The sequence below is a fragment of the Primulina tabacum genome, chromosome 1 (genome assembly GCF_025594145.1).
Source record: "Primulina tabacum isolate GXHZ01 chromosome 1, ASM2559414v2, whole genome shotgun sequence".
Classification (NCBI taxonomy): Eukaryota; Viridiplantae; Streptophyta; class Magnoliopsida; order Lamiales; family Gesneriaceae; genus Primulina; species Primulina tabacum.
This window is the reverse complement of record NC_134550.1, coordinates 11,660,804-11,677,615: the sequence shown is the minus strand read 5'-3', so window position 1 is coordinate 11,677,615 and position 16,812 is coordinate 11,660,804. Positions and strand designations below refer to the sequence as shown.

Sequence of the window (16,812 nt, the reverse complement as noted above, 5' to 3'; positions counted from 1 at the left end):
AGTGGTTCGAAAGACTTCAATAATTTGTATTTTGGTGAAGTAATTGCACAAAACTTCGTTTTTACAGAACAATGGTGAAGTAAATTAATTCTATCACTTCGTTATTTTTTATTTTGATGAAGTAAATGTTAAAAAAAAATTTCGCAATATATGACTTAATACACTAATATAATTAAATTCATAAATTATCTATCTAAAAATGATGAATATCCACGAATCCACAATTACATATTTATCAATCCACAAATAACCCAAAAATATATCCACAAAACCTAAAGTACATCCAAAAATCCACAATGACAAACAAAATATTTATCCCAACATACACCATCCATTTAAGCACCTACATGGGAGTAGACAAATTCACTCCATTCACTTCTGACCTCATCATATTGAAATTGGTTGTAGTATTGGTTCTTGATGTATCCTGTAAACTGAAATTTAAAAAAAAAATACATTAGATTCTTCTATTTTAAATAAAAATTGACAGATATATATTTAAAAAGTATTTAAATTGATGGAATCTGAACATATTACATAAGCTCTGTAGATACAACAAAGGAAAATGAACGAAGAAAATAGGTAAAAGCAATATTATGCAATGGTACGGATTTGAAGAATCTTGGGGATCTGTATAGTTTTCAAGAGTTACCAATTCATGAAACTTTTCAACTTCTAGACCCAATTCACTGATATCAGTGGTTATTCAAGATGATATGGTTTCTGACTCGAGCTAGTACTAATTTCACAACTACACTTTCTTGACCCGAGATTTTCATAAAAGCCACGACAATATCTTTTCTTTTGCTTTGTATATCCAAACTGTAAATTATTCAACAAAAACACAAAATCATTAACACAATTCAAGTACTAAATCAAATATAGCATATGGCGAATAATATCTTCAAAATGTAATGGAATTACCGTGACAACTTGTTTCCATGTCTCCTGACAAAATTTAGAAAAAAAAAATCACAGGGAAACTTGAAAAAATTAACACCAAGATAAAATTGTCTGGCAAGATGGCTAAATTCAGAGTAGCGCACACTATATAATAAAAAATAATTCATTTGACAAAAGTTAATAAAAGTTAATAAAGTTGCACCGACTCATTTGAAGCATGACAAGCAAGCAACAAGTTACGAGGCTGTACCATCCATGCAAACCTCATGAACAATGCAGAATATACACACATGGCTGCATCATGTAAATAATAGTTAGCATCCAAAAATGTAATCAGGGCAGTATCAGAATCCCATTATTTCACCTCCAGTCACGTTTCCAGATATCATTTCTGGAGGTTTTTTCATATCAACAAGCCCCTGGAAAACCAATAAGAAAATATTATACAAAATTTCACCATCAAATAACTAATTTTGCATATCAACTCAGGCATAGAAGCATACAACTATAACAAAACCTCAATTAGCTACAGGACCCCAAAAATGAGTAGTTTTGGGACCAACAGGACTGTTCAGAAATGCTTTGAAGAAAGCCATAAATGAGAGAACTCAACAAATCTGTAGGACACAAATCAAAAATTTAGAATGAATCAGGATATAGTAAAGCAAAAACAAGCTAAATTGTTCACAAATCATGGCAAAGCACACTTTAAGAGCATGACAATTTTTTAAAACACCTGTAACTTTTGTTAGAAGAAAACAAGAGCCAAGACTTCAAAATATGGTCATGCGAGATAATCCAATAAGTTATCTTGAGGTTATAAAGTTATTGCCACTATCAAATGGAATGTTAAAATTCTCTACCACGTCCAACAAATTATGACAAAAAGCATCAAGACATGAACAAATATGACAAAGACATGTATTAGATCATTCGTACGAGTGTAACTATCCGTTATATTGCGCTGAAAAAAACTATAAAAGTAACATGTATTACAGCTAGAAAATCTCACCTTCAAATGATGACAAGTCTCTGAACCCATTTGCAGTGCCTCCTCAAATCTGAGTGATCCAACATGAAGAATCATAATATCCTAACATATCTTTATTGTCATTGTTGATCAATGCAAGCAATTAAAACCAATTTTTTACAAAAAAAAATATCAATTTTATTCACAAAAACAAAAAATCAAATTTTTACAACAAATTTAGTGCAAATTTAAGTTTATTCCACAGGCAAAGTTAATAAAAATCAATGCAATGTCGCTAACTGAGACAGGAAGAAAAGAGCACAAAAACCATACATTTCCATGCTTAAAAAGCACAATTACAGCTCATAAGAATACATATTGTATTAATATGCCAACATTTAAAATCCTAACCACGCCAAGGACTCGTTTATTTACATTTTTTACTCCTTGTGGAATTCCCAGCAGAACATGTGAAGGAACCTGATTCATACATTCATACCTAAAATGTTAATAATCAGTCAAACTAACATTAAGGGATGAATGCATTTCTTTAGAAAATTTGGAACTTGTGACCTGCCCAACATGAGCAGGAACATTATCACCAAATTAATTATGCAAATCACAAAAGCACTTAATCATAAATTCAGACGAAGCAAAAATTCAAACAAATCAAAGATTTCACCATAACATCAAAATCAAAAGCCCCAGTAGCCTTTCCTTGCTCAATTAGTATGAAGAATGAAATAATGACCCCTGCACATTTGAAACATGAAGGTTACAAGCATGAAATATCTAAATAAACAACAGCATGACATTAAGAAACTTGTATTTTTGCATATGTAAAATTCACAAACGAATATGGAAAACAAATATATAAAAAAGAAGGTTGGGCTTGCTTTGAACTTAGTCTAGGGCTCGATTACTAGAAACCCAAGGCTTAAGACCGAGCTTTCCTGTTGCGAAATAGTCGGAGAATTCACCGGAGAATCTATGCGCAGAACAGAGCTCGTGCGATTACGGTTCAGGTTTGCCGAAATCGGTTTCAAATCAGACGATTCGAGTAGCAAACAAGGTCGTGAAGTCTTGGGCTCAAATTCACGGTGGTGGTAGTGGTGGTGTTGTTCGTCCCGCCTTCTTCTCTCTCGGTGGTGGAACGGCGGCAGCGGTGCGTGGAATGGCGGCGGCGCGGCGCGGTTCGAAGCGAAGAAGACTGAAATTAGGGTTAATTTTGAAGGAAAATGTGGATAGATCGAAATGAAGGATATATGATATAATCGATATTAAATTATTTAAACTTATCGGTTCATCTTTTTACTTCAGTATGAACTTATTTTCCTTATTTTTTACTTCATCAACATTGATATGCCGAAGTAAAATATAATAAAAAAATACAGTGAAGCCCGTGTTTTTAAACATCCGAAGTAAAATATATTATTTTACTTCGCTTGTGTTATTACTGAAGTTATTGGTAATGTATTACTTCGTAATTTATTATTGCCGAAGTAAAATCCGATTTTTCTACTAGTGGTATTTCAATGTATTTTTTATTCAAATCATATGTTTTTTTACACTCTTGCGACCGCAACTTGTACAATGTACTGAGAAAATGTCTATAAATTGAACGATAGGAAAATTGAAGAATTTTGGAATTTTAGTTGTTGATGTATTTGAGATAAATTGTGATCATTGGATTAAATATATTGGAAATTATATTGATTTTGAGTCGACTTTCTGTGATAAAGTTTTAAGTTGATTTTTTTCAATTCAAGTACAACTTAATCTATTCGAACAATGACAATTAATAAGTTGAGTTTTTTCAATTCAAATACAACTCAATCTATTCGAACAAAGACAATTAATTGGGTCGAGCGAGTGTCTTTGGGTGGAGCCAAGGTGAGTTTGTTGAGCAAAAAAAAACGACCCAGCTCGACCCACGCTCATACAGCTCGACCCAGGCTGAAAGCTCGACCAAGATATATTAAACATAGGTAGAATAAACATTATGCTCGACTAAACATGACTCCAGTGAGTGGCCTTTGCAGTACATTTTTTATATTAGGCTCGACTAAACGATACATTCTTAACATTACGGTAGATTAAACAACTTAACATTTGTTATCATTTCTCATGATGCTATAACATATCTTTTAACAAACTTACTTAAATTATAATATATAACTCAAATTAAAATGTTTATTTTATTATAAATTATTTATATACTTGAGACACATGCTAATAATATTCTGTGCTATCATTATAAGATATCAATTATATATTACAACATTATCAATTTTTATGTTCAACTCAATCAGTATATTTGATTGTCAATTTTTATCTTTAAATTATCTCATATTAAAATGTTTAACATAAATATAAATTATTTATGTGTTAATCTGTTTAACAATTAGACTCGACCTCGACTCAAATTATTTACTTGACCTAAATAAACCCCAAACTCCAAACCCCAAACTCCAAACTCTACCCACTCGACCCACTCCATCACCTACTCGACCCAAAATCGATCCACTCCACCACCCACTCGACCCAAACTTAAAATCCATCACAAACACATTACAATCTCCATCAATCTCCACAGAATAGGCTAATGACCATATCATAACTGAATAATGTTCTGAGCACACTGAATAAAAATTATCACACAAGTAACTCGTTGCAATTGCATGAGAACATGAAATCTTGTCAACATCAGATTCTCTACAGGTACATCTTTTCGATTCCAAATCCACAATGGCATTATTTGTAGCATGTCGAACATTAAAATCAAGACGACCCAGCTCATAAACTTGATATCCCTGATCATTATTAAATCTTCCACGAAGAATCGACTCAACACTTGGAGTGAAATTTATTGTTGATGCGACAGATTCATTTTTATACCTTGAAAAACAAGATGTAGTCCAAGAATCTAGTAGTGCAATGATTAAAAGTTGTCTTTCTTAATGTAGTCTTGCATTTATAGATTCAACATCATTCGTTGTCATAATGTTATACCTAGATCTTGGGCTATATGCTCGAATCCATAGATCCTAAAAAATCACTTTCATCCAAAAACTTTGCAGCATCGGGATATATTTTCTTAAACATTTCGTACTCCACGTCAAAGTCATCTTGCTTATAATTTTTGCTAAACACATAAACATTCTGGTACAACCCTTCTTTTTGCAACGAATTTTCATATTTTGAGACAAGTGCCATATACAATGACCATATATAGTGTGTATTTTTTTGTAAACCTCAGCAACTGCGGCAATGATTCTCGGATGTCTGTCTGAGATAATCATCAATTCTTCCTCATCAACCACTACTTCCAAGAATTTCATCAAAAACCAACTCCATGAATCAATAGATTCTACATCAACAACAGCCCAAGCCAAAGGAAATTGATGAAAATCTCCATCTCGTGCATAAGCCACAGATAAAGTACCATCATACTTTCCTTTCAACCATATATCATCAATAGATACGACTTTTCTTATGCATCTATATCCTCTTGCACATACATCATATGCTAAAAACAAATACTTGAATCTATTACGATCATCTACTACTAAATCTATCATACTACATGAATTCATTCTCTAGACCATTTTTAAATATGAAGGCAGAAGAGCAAAACTTCTTTCAGGATCATCTCTGAAGGTATCATGAGCAAGTTGTTTGTCTTTCAAGGCTTTGTAATAGTTGATGTCAATCCTCCCATCTTTGTCATAATAGATTTTGGTTGAAATGTTTCTTGTTGCCCCGAAATTTCTCTACCAATATATCACAAATGACACATGAGATTGCTTGTCGATGTCTTTTACGCATTCCTGTCAACTCACAATTGTGTGTGTTGCAGTATGCACGAATCACATCATCTGTTGAGTTCACATGTTTTGAAGTCCAAATTAAACAGTTGCAACATTTAGTCACACAACTAACCGAATTGATATTTTGGCAATATTTGACACTCTCCAACTCAAAAGATTAGTTCAAAGAAATTTTGGATAACTCTTTCTTCACTTCAATATAAATAAGTTGGAACCATCAGTGAATGAATATGTATCATTGCTAGACTGAACATGAATCTCAGTTTCATGAGCTACACTGATGTGCTCGATGTAAGTTTGCTGCATGACATCATTATCATCCACATGCACTGCATCCATGTCCTTCACATCATTTTCTCTGCTTCCCACATTATGCTCTTCCATATTTTGAGTTGAACACGAATTATTTATATCTTCCAATACATCATTGTTGATACAATGGCCATTTGAGACAAAATATTTTTATATATAAAATTAAAATTTTATTATATATAAAATTAAATGAAAATTTAAATACGACAAAATTAGATTTTAAATAAATTTAAATAAAAGATAAAAAAAATTAAATTACATTCCACTCCATTGACTCTATTTCCTCATTTTCCCAAAAGGACAACCTTGAGCTTCAATATAATTCTGTTCTAGTTTTTTAGACTAAGTCGGACAAAGAATTTATATTAACAACTGTTTTATCTCCTTTTAACATCTGTATTTCAGATCTTGCAGAGTGTTGGACAAAGAGTCTATTATTAACTAGAACAAGATATTCAATCATGTGAACTTGAGATTAAATCTAAATCCCATGATGAAAAAAATTATAAAACGGGCAAAGTTAAGGGGAAAAAAAGGCTTGTGGGTTGTTGATTTTCAGGGGAAAAAATTGGAAATAATGAAATACAAGAACAAAGAACTACAGAAAGAAAAAGAACGACCTGGTACAACTTTCAGATGATGCCAATAAATCTTTTGGTTAATACAAACAGTGATTGCTCCTGTATTTACAAAACAGGATCTTTTAACAAACATGTGTCAAACAAATCTGAAAAATTTCCAAGACAACACTAAACTTGATTTTAATGATGAAAATTTACGGAAGAAATAGTGAAGAGAAACTTGAGAATACCATTATCTTCTTAGCAACGACAAATTTCATGGATTTTTGCTCAATATTTGCCATTACAGTACACACACAACAGCAGCAGTCACAAAAATTTGTAAAAATCGGGCAACGAAAAGGACTCGCAAAACAGCTTACATCATTACGCCTTCCAATCCATCGATTACAGCGTAAGTGTGGATAGTTTGTTATACGGCCTCTTTTTGGGTTTATAACCCTTTCAAAAGAGATCGTTTTCTGGATGTTTAACCCGGAAAAACAAAGAAAAGACGACAGAATATTAAAATCTTGGTCTCATACCTTCTTGCTTCCCTGGTTGGATGTGTTCGCTCTATCCTTTTGCTGGTAATCTTGGCCACGTTTGGTTGCTTCTGATGCGATACAGGATCATTAACAATGAAAATATATATTCCTTCCATGATACAAACGAAAAGTCGCTCCATCTCTTCGATTTAAAAGCAAGAATGTACCAAAGAACGGAAACCTCCACAATTAATCTGGCATACCTGCTGGAATTTATATTGTGATGAATGTTGTTTGTTGGAAAGAAACACACTCTGTCATTAACCAGATATCGGGTTCTGTTCTTGTAGGTTTCCAAGAAACTCTTTTTTTCATATTTAAACTTAAATTTGTATTCAATTTTTATAAATAAAAAAAGGGTTTTTTTTTAAAATAATTTAATTTTTAAAAATTATGTCAAAAATAATTTAAAAAAAAGATTGTGGACACAAATACCCCAATCCGCGCGTTGTAAGCGCGGATGCTGCTCACGTGGAGCAGTGTCCGCGCTTACAAAGCGCGGAGCCACGCCACGGTGGAGCGTCCGCGCTTTGTGGACCAGCGTCCGCGCTTTGTAAGCATGGACCAGCAAAGCGCGGACGCTGGTCCATGTATGCAGGGTCCATATATAATTTTTTTTATATATATATTTTTTCGATTTTTATTGGCTGATGAGATTATGACCTTCGACGTGTCGCTGCTCCATTCGACCTCCTCTTATCTCTTGGATTCCTTCTTCTTTCCTTCTCTTTTCTTTCTCGTCTCATTTGTGCATTTTCAGATTCTCCTTTACGCTCTGCAAATTTTTTGAGACGAAGTCGAGAAGATCTACAACATATTTCAGAATGGCAGATAATCGAAATCCAGAAGATCCCAGTGTTCTCTATTTACAAGCGACACATATGTCATCAAAAGTTTCTTCATTGACCGTCGATGATATTGTGATAATGAAGAGGTCAGACAATTTGATTTGGAAGTTATATACTGATAATTACTAACACAATCATGTACTGGAATATTTAAATCATATGGGTTTTTATGGAGTTTTAGAATGTGGCTCTCAAGTGTATGATAATCATTTGATTACTGCTCTTGTTGAACGTTGGCGACGCGAAACACACACATTTCATTTTACATGTGGTGAAGCAACAGTCACGTTACAAGATGTTTCAATAATTTGGGGGCTAACAATTGATGGAGAAGCAGTAACTGGAGTCGATGTGTCACATAAAGTTGAGGAATGGCAACACATATGTTTGGATATGTTGGGATTTTGGCCAGTATCAAAACATTTGAAAGGTGGTCATCTTTCTATGACTGCACTATACGATAATTGTATGTCTAACCTTGTTAATGATGATACTTCAGAAGTAGATGTTGTGAAATTTACCCGTTGTGTTGCGCTAATGATTATTGGAGGAATAATGTTTCCTGACTATCAAGGAGGGTCTGCTAGGCTAATATTTTTGCAACTGCTACGAGATTTTGATAACGTGAAGTCTTATAGTTGGTGTAGTGCAGTTTTAGCATTTCTTTACCGTGAATTGTGTAACGCGTCACTTATAGAGAAGACTACAATGGCCGGACCTTTATATATCCTGCAGGTATCTTTAATTTGATGTGATTATGTAGCACAATTATTTTGTTAAATTTGTTGAACTATTTTTATTATTATAAGCAGATATGGGCATGGTTAGAAGAAGGCAGTAATTTTTATTATTATAAGCAGATATGGGCATGGTCGTCCTCATCGGGTAATGCGACAATTTCGAAGAAGGCAGTCAATTCCAGGATCTGCCGTCGACAATGATGATATGCATAATATCACGAGAATAGGACATCGAAACACCGATTGGGGAGATTATCATAGAAATTCAATTGAGCTGTGGAATAATAGGTTGAGATATGTTTCTAAAGGGTTGCGACATGGGCGATCGATGCAAACTGACGAAGATTACTTCCAATGGTATAATCGAATAACTGTGCGCACCATATCACCTGAAGTTACTGTCGTTGGTTTTCAACCACATCCGTACAATACTTTTGTTGGACAATTTAATGTTCAACAAAATTTCAGTACGCATTCTCCTTTTTCGCATCAGTCATCATTCGGTTGGAGAAGTGACATGGTTAGACAACCAAGTGGGTTTGCAGGAGCCTCTACTATTAATACGTCAGCTGAATTGAATATTGTAGGAACCTCTACCACTCAACCTAGTTTTTTCAGTGATTCAGGGTTTGCTGACTTTCGTTCGTTTGGTCAGCCGGATTTTCAGACTCCTTATTGGTCGAACACACAAAGTTTTACGGATTTGCTTAATGTTGGTCCACAGCAAATTGTGCATGACACTCGACCACAGAGGAATGTTGTTTCACCTATCACTTATCCAGGTTACTCACATGAGGAAAATCCAGAACATGTACGATTGCGTAGAGGGACGAGAAGACGCAATCCACCGGATTGTGGTACTGGGAGCCATTTGTATCATTTTAATTATGACGATGATTCTTCAACTTAATTGTTTGTACAGATTGCATTGTTGTATAATCTACATTCTATTATCTTTACAAGTTGTTTCCGTTGATTGAGATATAGCACAACAAAGAAACATAGTTAAACCACACCGAAATGCAATAATAAAAACATACGCATTAACTCATAGTTAAACTGTATCAAAATGCAATAATAAAAACATACACATGAACGAAAGAGAATGATGCCAAATCATAAGGCATCAGGATTCACTGTCCTCGCCTGACAGCTCAACCTCGTCATCCTCATCATACTGAAAGTCATCCTCGACAGGTCGATGTGAAAATGCTGGGGGAGGTGGAAATGGCTCGTCGGAGGCGCTAGTGGCAGGGAAGCGCTGCGCAAGGACACGATTAAAATCATGCACGTAATCAAACTGCTCGCGTGTCATCTGCCATTGTCTCCTCATCATGCGCTCCAGGTCATCGAGACGCTGGTGTGCGGTACGTCCACTCTCTGCACGTCCCTGTCCTGCGTGTCGTGCCTGTCTGGCAGGCTGTGGATGTGCTCCACTCCCTGAACCTTCGCCCGGACCACTCTCAATCTGCCTCCGATTTTTATCTCTGGGGAGCTTGCCATAAATTAAAATATCGCCTTTTTTGTGCAATACTGACTCACTATCATCCCATATAACCCCAGCTAGGCGGCAGAGCTCCGTGATGGTGGACGAATGTGGCATGCTAACTGTGGATGTGCCACATGCAGCCTGCAGAATCGAATTCATAATCACACGACCTGTATCCACTGTCTTCCTGGTGATGATGCAATACACCAATGTTGCTTTCGTCTTTGTGACATCAGAAACATGCCCAGATGGCATCAACCGCGATGCGACAAAATGGTACCAGTTATATGCCTCCCTAATCATGCATGTCGCAAGAAATGTGACCGGAGCTCGCTGAGTATTTAGCTTCCAAACCGTGCCCGGGTCACAAAGTGTGTTGATAATCATCTCATACGGATAGGGTTGTCTCATAAATCTCGTATAATCGTCGTTTTCATAGTCAGTCATGGAGTACAACGAGTTAATAGTCTTGCTATCAAAGGCAACCATCTGCCCCCTTACCCTGACGTGGTAGTCTTCATGCCTAACCATCAAGTTAGCGTAGAATTCCCGGACAAGTGACATCACAGCATCTGGTGGTGACTTGACAAACTCAGCCCAATGCAACTGCCGAGCCATAATTAAAGTATCACAAAGCTGGCGGCTGATCCATCCCTCTTTCGCGCTGCATGTTTTTCTCTCGTAACTTTGAATAATTTTCAGCTGCAACTGCATCCCAAAAATGCCGTCTATCAAAACCAGCATGAGACGACTGACCATCCCCATACTGAACTTGCTTGCCTTTCTTCCTTGGCGGCATGTTTGAAATCGCGTTAATAACCTACAACTTGTCATAAACAAAAACATTGCAAACACATTCATCGAACTAGTACGTATAAGTCAAAAAACCACCTTCTGTTAATAACTTCATAATTGAAGCATTACATCGAACACGTTATATGCACAAACTCTACAACATTGTTAATTCACATTTGATAATGAAATTGATGAATGATTAACAACACAAATAATGTTACCTGATATAAGAACTGGAAATGTATTGCAACTCGACCGGGAGCGATTTGTTGAAATCGTTTGATTTTTAGTGGGAGGAGAAATTGGAAGGCTATTGGAGTTTGAAGGAGGAGGAATGAGGGGGGAGGGAATGCCCTTTTTTTATGGTGATTGATCTAGCGCCGCGGCGCTAGATCTTTGGGGGATAAGCGCCGAGGCGCTTGTGTGCTAGCGCCTCGGCGCCAGATTTGCGCTATGTATGTAGCGCCGCGGCGCTAGATCTTCGGGGAATAAGCACCGAGGCGCTTGTGTGCTAGTGCCTCGGCGCCAGTTTTGCTCAAATCTGGAGCCGCAGCGCTAATGTAGTAGCGCCTCGGCGCCATATTTGCGCAAATCTGGCGCCGAGGCGCTACTACATTAGCACCGCGGCGCTAACTATCAAAAAAAAAATCCACGAATTGAATGAGCTGAGAGGAAAGTTTTGTCAAATATATTTTTTTAACACTTAAATTTATTACAAATCAGACGTTAATACAGATTAAATAAAAGACTTCAGTGTTGTTGTCTCCCTCTTAAACCCGGTGTATCCACCTCATTTCTAATTCGAGTTGTTCTATCTCTACCATCTCTTCTTCTTTCACGCCTAACCGGGTTGTGGCGCAACTCGAAAATTGGAGGATCCCAATATCGCTCATCTGCAAGAGGTTGAAATCTGCCCTCGTATGTTGCTAAGTACTCAGATAGGTTATACCGGGGCTGCACAAGTGTCGTGGGATCCAAGGAGTGCCACTTAGCTATGCAAATAGCATGGGAACATGGGATGCCGAAAATCGTCCATTTACCACACGAACAATCACTCGTTTATAACTTGACGACCTGCATATGTTGGCCACGACTTGGTCTTCCTACCGTTGCAACAGAAGCAGTTTGATCACGTACATCGTATTTGGAAACACGATGTTCGCTAGATTTTCTCGCCCATTTCTCATACTTCCGACATGCATAATCTGACCACAGTTGATTTTCCTGAATCATACGACCACCTCTTGTCACACGTTCAATGAAATATTGTACGCACCTCAGGAGTGTCAAGTGTACTATGGCAAATATAGGAAGTCTACGAGCACCTTTCAACACACTGTTTAAACACTCCGACATATTGGTTGTCATCACACCACGACGCCAACCACCGTCATGAGCCAAACTCCATTTTTCTTTAGCAATTCAAGCCAAATATCGGTGCGCCAAAATGTTTTTTTGTTTGATTGCCTCCATTATTGAATCAAACTTACAGATTTGATTCTGTGTGCCTGCCGCCCAGCATAAATCTTTCAAATGCACGTCTTCGAATTTAGCGTTAAAGTTTGAACACACATGTCTCAAACAAAAACGATGCACACCGTAAGGAGGTTGAAAATATGGTAGATCTTCAGTTGCTCGCATGATTCCCTTATGCCTATCAAAAATAAGACACACACCATGTTCACCACGAACCACATGTCTTCCTAGGTTCTCCAAGAACCATTTCCAAGAATCTGTTGTCTCTTCATCAACAATAGCAAATGCTAGCGGTAGAACCTGATTGTTCGCATCCAGAGTAACACCAATCAACATTTTTTGCTTGTATTTGGTATACAAGTGTGTACCATCGACACTAATTATTTTCCGACAATGTCGAAACCCATCAACACACGGCCTGAATGCCCAGAAAACATAGTTCAGTGTTTTACAAATATCAGTGTTGGCTCTGAGATGCTTCCACTCCACAACTGTTCCGGGATTATATTGGGCCAAAGCACACATATATTTCGGAAGCAACTGAACGGAGCTCTCCCATGTACCATAAACAATTTCCATAGCACGTTTCAAACTTCGCCATGCCTTCTTGTACGAGATTTGATTCCCATATTTATCTTTCACATTTTCGATGATATACTTAATCTCGTAAGCAGGATCACAACGAACAACTCCCAATAGCGTATGTGCCACCATTTCACTGTTCAAATTCTTATGGTCTATATCGACAGAGGTAGATATACATGTGTGAGGCCCGACGTATTTTGTTATTTTTCAATAACCAGTCTTGGCCTTGAAAGAAGCGCGAAGTCCCCATCGACCAATGACCGTAGAAGAATTATTTTTGCAACGTAACTTCCACAAACTACGTGTGCTATCCACGACACGGTACTCACGCTTGACAACTCTGACTGAATAATCCTTCACAGATGCAATAAGATCATTCTTATCTTTAAATAACATATTAACGCATAATTCACCCTTATCCGGATTGTAGTAGCTTGATTGCACTTCATAAGGTACACCGACAGAATCAGATGGCTCTTCCCCAAAAAATTTGTTGAAAAAGGATGGCATTTCAGAAGTGTTTGAAAGAAATGTTACGGTCTGCCTCTGTAATGTGTCACGAGGTAGTTGTCGAGATGATGTCCCCTCATCAGGATTTGTAAAAGTATTCACTTCATCATCAACATTCACTTCTTCTTCTTCTTCTTCTTCAGACTCGTTGTATGACATATCGGGTTCAGAGTCAGTCCTACAAATATCATCATTATTGGCCTGATCCGCACAACGAGCACTCGTATGTAATGTTGGATTCGGCCAATATAGAGCATTATTTTGTTCCGACGAGACATTGATATATCGATCCCAAGACCCACTTACATCATCGAAACTCATATTACCGAGTCATTCAGTAACCTGTGGAACATAAGATTCTTGCTCATGGAAACCACTATATGTAGACGTACCGGGTTGGTTATAGAAACCTGAATCGGATACATGTGGAACATATGATTCAGGATCACCAAATCCAACATCATGCTGAACTGAATTTGCTTCCACGTACAGATGCAAAATATGCATATTGTCACATTGCATTACAAACTGCAAAGCATCGTCATCAACGAGATTGACTTGAATTTCATGCCAAGATGTTCTCTCCATGAATGAATACTTTGTGGACATCTTTATAGAAAAATTCGCTGGATCGATTGCTAACATTTTATGCACAACTTCAGCTAACTCCTTCAAATTAATAGATCGTAACACTCGTATCGGTCTAACAACTGGAATGCTATATTCAACTGATCCATTATCGCTAACTACATTACCACCAAAATATAGAAGCACGTCGATGTTAGACATTGCTAACGAAATTTGAAAGAAAATTTATGAGAAAATTGATAAGTCATTCGTTGTATTTCTTATCAATTATATAGAAAGAAAAATGCGAAAATTATTCAGATTTACATTATTGTAGTTCACGTGAAATTTTATATCTTCAGCTTTCACGTGAAATGTCGGAGATAAGATAAGAAAGTTGAAATGTTCAGTGATAATGTCAAGATAAAGAACGGCCAATAAAAATCGAAAATATATATATATATATATATAAAAATTATATAATATGCAGGGTCCGTGCTTTGTAAGCACGGACCCTGCATACATGGACCAGCGTCCGCGCTTTGTAAGCGCGGACGCTGCTCCCGCGCTTTGTAAGCGCGGACGCTGCTCCACATGAGCAGCGTCCGCGCTTACAAAGCGCGGGAGCAGCGTCCGCGCTTACAAAGCGCGGGAGCAGCGTCCGCGCTTACAAAGCGCGGATTGGGGTATTTGTGTCCACAATCTTTTTTTAAAATTATTTTTGACATAATTTTTAAAAATTAAATTATTTTCAAAAAAACCCATAAAAAAATTATGTGTTTGTACTTATTTATCTAAAAATATATATTTTCATTTTTTGAGCTGCATGTTTTTTTTCAAATAAAAATCAATATAAAATATTAAAAATATAATATTAATATAATATCAATTATTTTATATATTTGTTTTTAGGGAAAGTTGGTGAAAAATCTTCAATCAAAACATTTCTTTGGGTTCACTCTCTACTCACAAAATTACGGTACTATGTCATACAAAATGTGGTACATTTCATGTGAAAATGTGATACTAAAAAGGTACCCAGAGACTGAACACAAAAAAAATCGACGGCTGGAGATTAAAAGCCAATTTCTTGTTGTTTCTACGTGCAATTTCAAGATACAGAATGGTCTGGCGTGTTGCGTCTTTCTTGCAACTCATCTTCTCTTTATCTGGTTTCGATAAAGCTCATCATTTCTGTAAATTCGCATTTACCATTAATGAGTAGTCGTCCTTTTTATCATCACGTCAATCTTATCGAATATGAAACATGGTGTGAGTATTAATATATTTTATTTAGATATGTAATAGTAATTGTTAAATAATATTTTATTTATTTTGAATGACTAAATTTAGAATAAGATGGAGAATTATATTTTTACATTTTTTAACAATAAATAAATATAAATAAAAAGAGATACGTTTCATACAAGAAATAATATTGTAATTTCATATTAATGATTTGATTAATGTGAGATAAATAAAATACACGTAAATTTAAAAGCAAAGTCCAAACATAAAATGAGATTGAATCATTCAATAATTTTCCAGGTGCAGAATTCTTAGGTTAAAATGCAAAAAAAGTGGTTAAGAAATTGCACCTTTGGCAGTCTAGAAGATGTACTTTTTACAAATTTAAACACACAAAATAAATAAATTTTAACACAATGTTCGAATTTTTACTATTCATTTGATATCACAATAAGATATATTTTATTATTTATTATATATATTATTTAACTCTTCAAAAAATTAAAGTATCCATAATTAGTCTAATTATTAAAGACTTTCAAGGTTTACATGTTGTCCGCGTTCCATTCTTCTTAGGCGTTCTTTTTTGACATTGTTCTGCAATTTTTTTTTTAAAACCTAAATAACGGGTTTTTACAAAGACTGAACTTAAGACCTTCATAGTTGGTTAACACAAACACAATCAAGAAACTCATTTGAAATAATAACTTAACATTGTGCAAAACATATGCTATATTGTCGACTGACGAGTGAAATATTGTGGAACAAGAGTTCGGAGACACACCGGAAGGAAAGACGAGGATTCTTGAAATTTTTTCTGACGTTCAGGAATTGGGCAACAGAGAGGTAAAATTATTGTTAATTTTCTGCTTCATGTTTTATATGATAAAATATTTAAATGAAAAAAAAGTTTTTAAAATTTAAAACAATACATTATATCTTATGGGTAAGCTTTTCTTTCTCTTCCCATATTAGCACCTTAGCCCTTGAAGTTTTCGAAAATTGCATAATTATTCCCCTAAGTTTTCGAAAATTACCAAGGCACGTATATTCTGTTATTTCTGCATCGATCTCGTCATATTATGCGTTGTGTTGTTAATTATGCGTAAAAATACATGTGTGATGGGTAGAACTTTGAGCAATTATGTTTAGATCACTTTTGAAACCATTTTCAAATCTAAATTCACGTTTTTACTGTCTTTTTAAATACTGTGATTTTTCGATCGTCTTTTGACAAAACTTTCAACACAAAAATTGTAGAACTTTTTGATACCTTCGATTTGACAGTAAATTCGAATTATTTGGATAAAAATTGAGTAAGTTATGATCATTTTCGTGGGAATGCTCAAACTGCGTTTTCAGAAAATTATGTTATTGATGTGTTCTTGAGATTTTCTTGTTGCAGGCTTCGTTGGCCATCGATGGGTGATC

The 16,812-nt window shown here is 35.8% G+C and overlaps 1 long non-coding RNA gene across 8 annotated transcripts; it reads right to left on the bottom strand.

The window, feature by feature from the left end:
• Nucleotides 1-220: 220 nt before the first annotated feature.
• LOC142541473 (uncharacterized) lies at nucleotides 221-7,398 on the bottom strand. 8 transcript variants are annotated; one of them, XR_012819354.1, is made up of 6 exons: nucleotides 7,327-7,398; nucleotides 7,121-7,191; nucleotides 6,636-6,695; nucleotides 2,309-2,626; nucleotides 1,916-1,964; nucleotides 796-1,520 (listed from the first exon to the last, which is right to left on the bottom strand). It is a non-coding gene; the product is annotated as an uncharacterized LOC142541473 (long non-coding RNA). The 8 variants fall into 8 exon arrangements; XR_012819348.1 differs by lacking the exons at nucleotides 6,636-6,695; nucleotides 7,121-7,191; nucleotides 7,327-7,398 and adding exons at nucleotides 221-434; nucleotides 2,770-3,149 and having other exon boundaries at nucleotides 925-1,520; XR_012819350.1 differs by having other exon boundaries at nucleotides 7,121-7,392.
• Nucleotides 7,399-16,812: the final 9,414 nt, after the last annotated feature.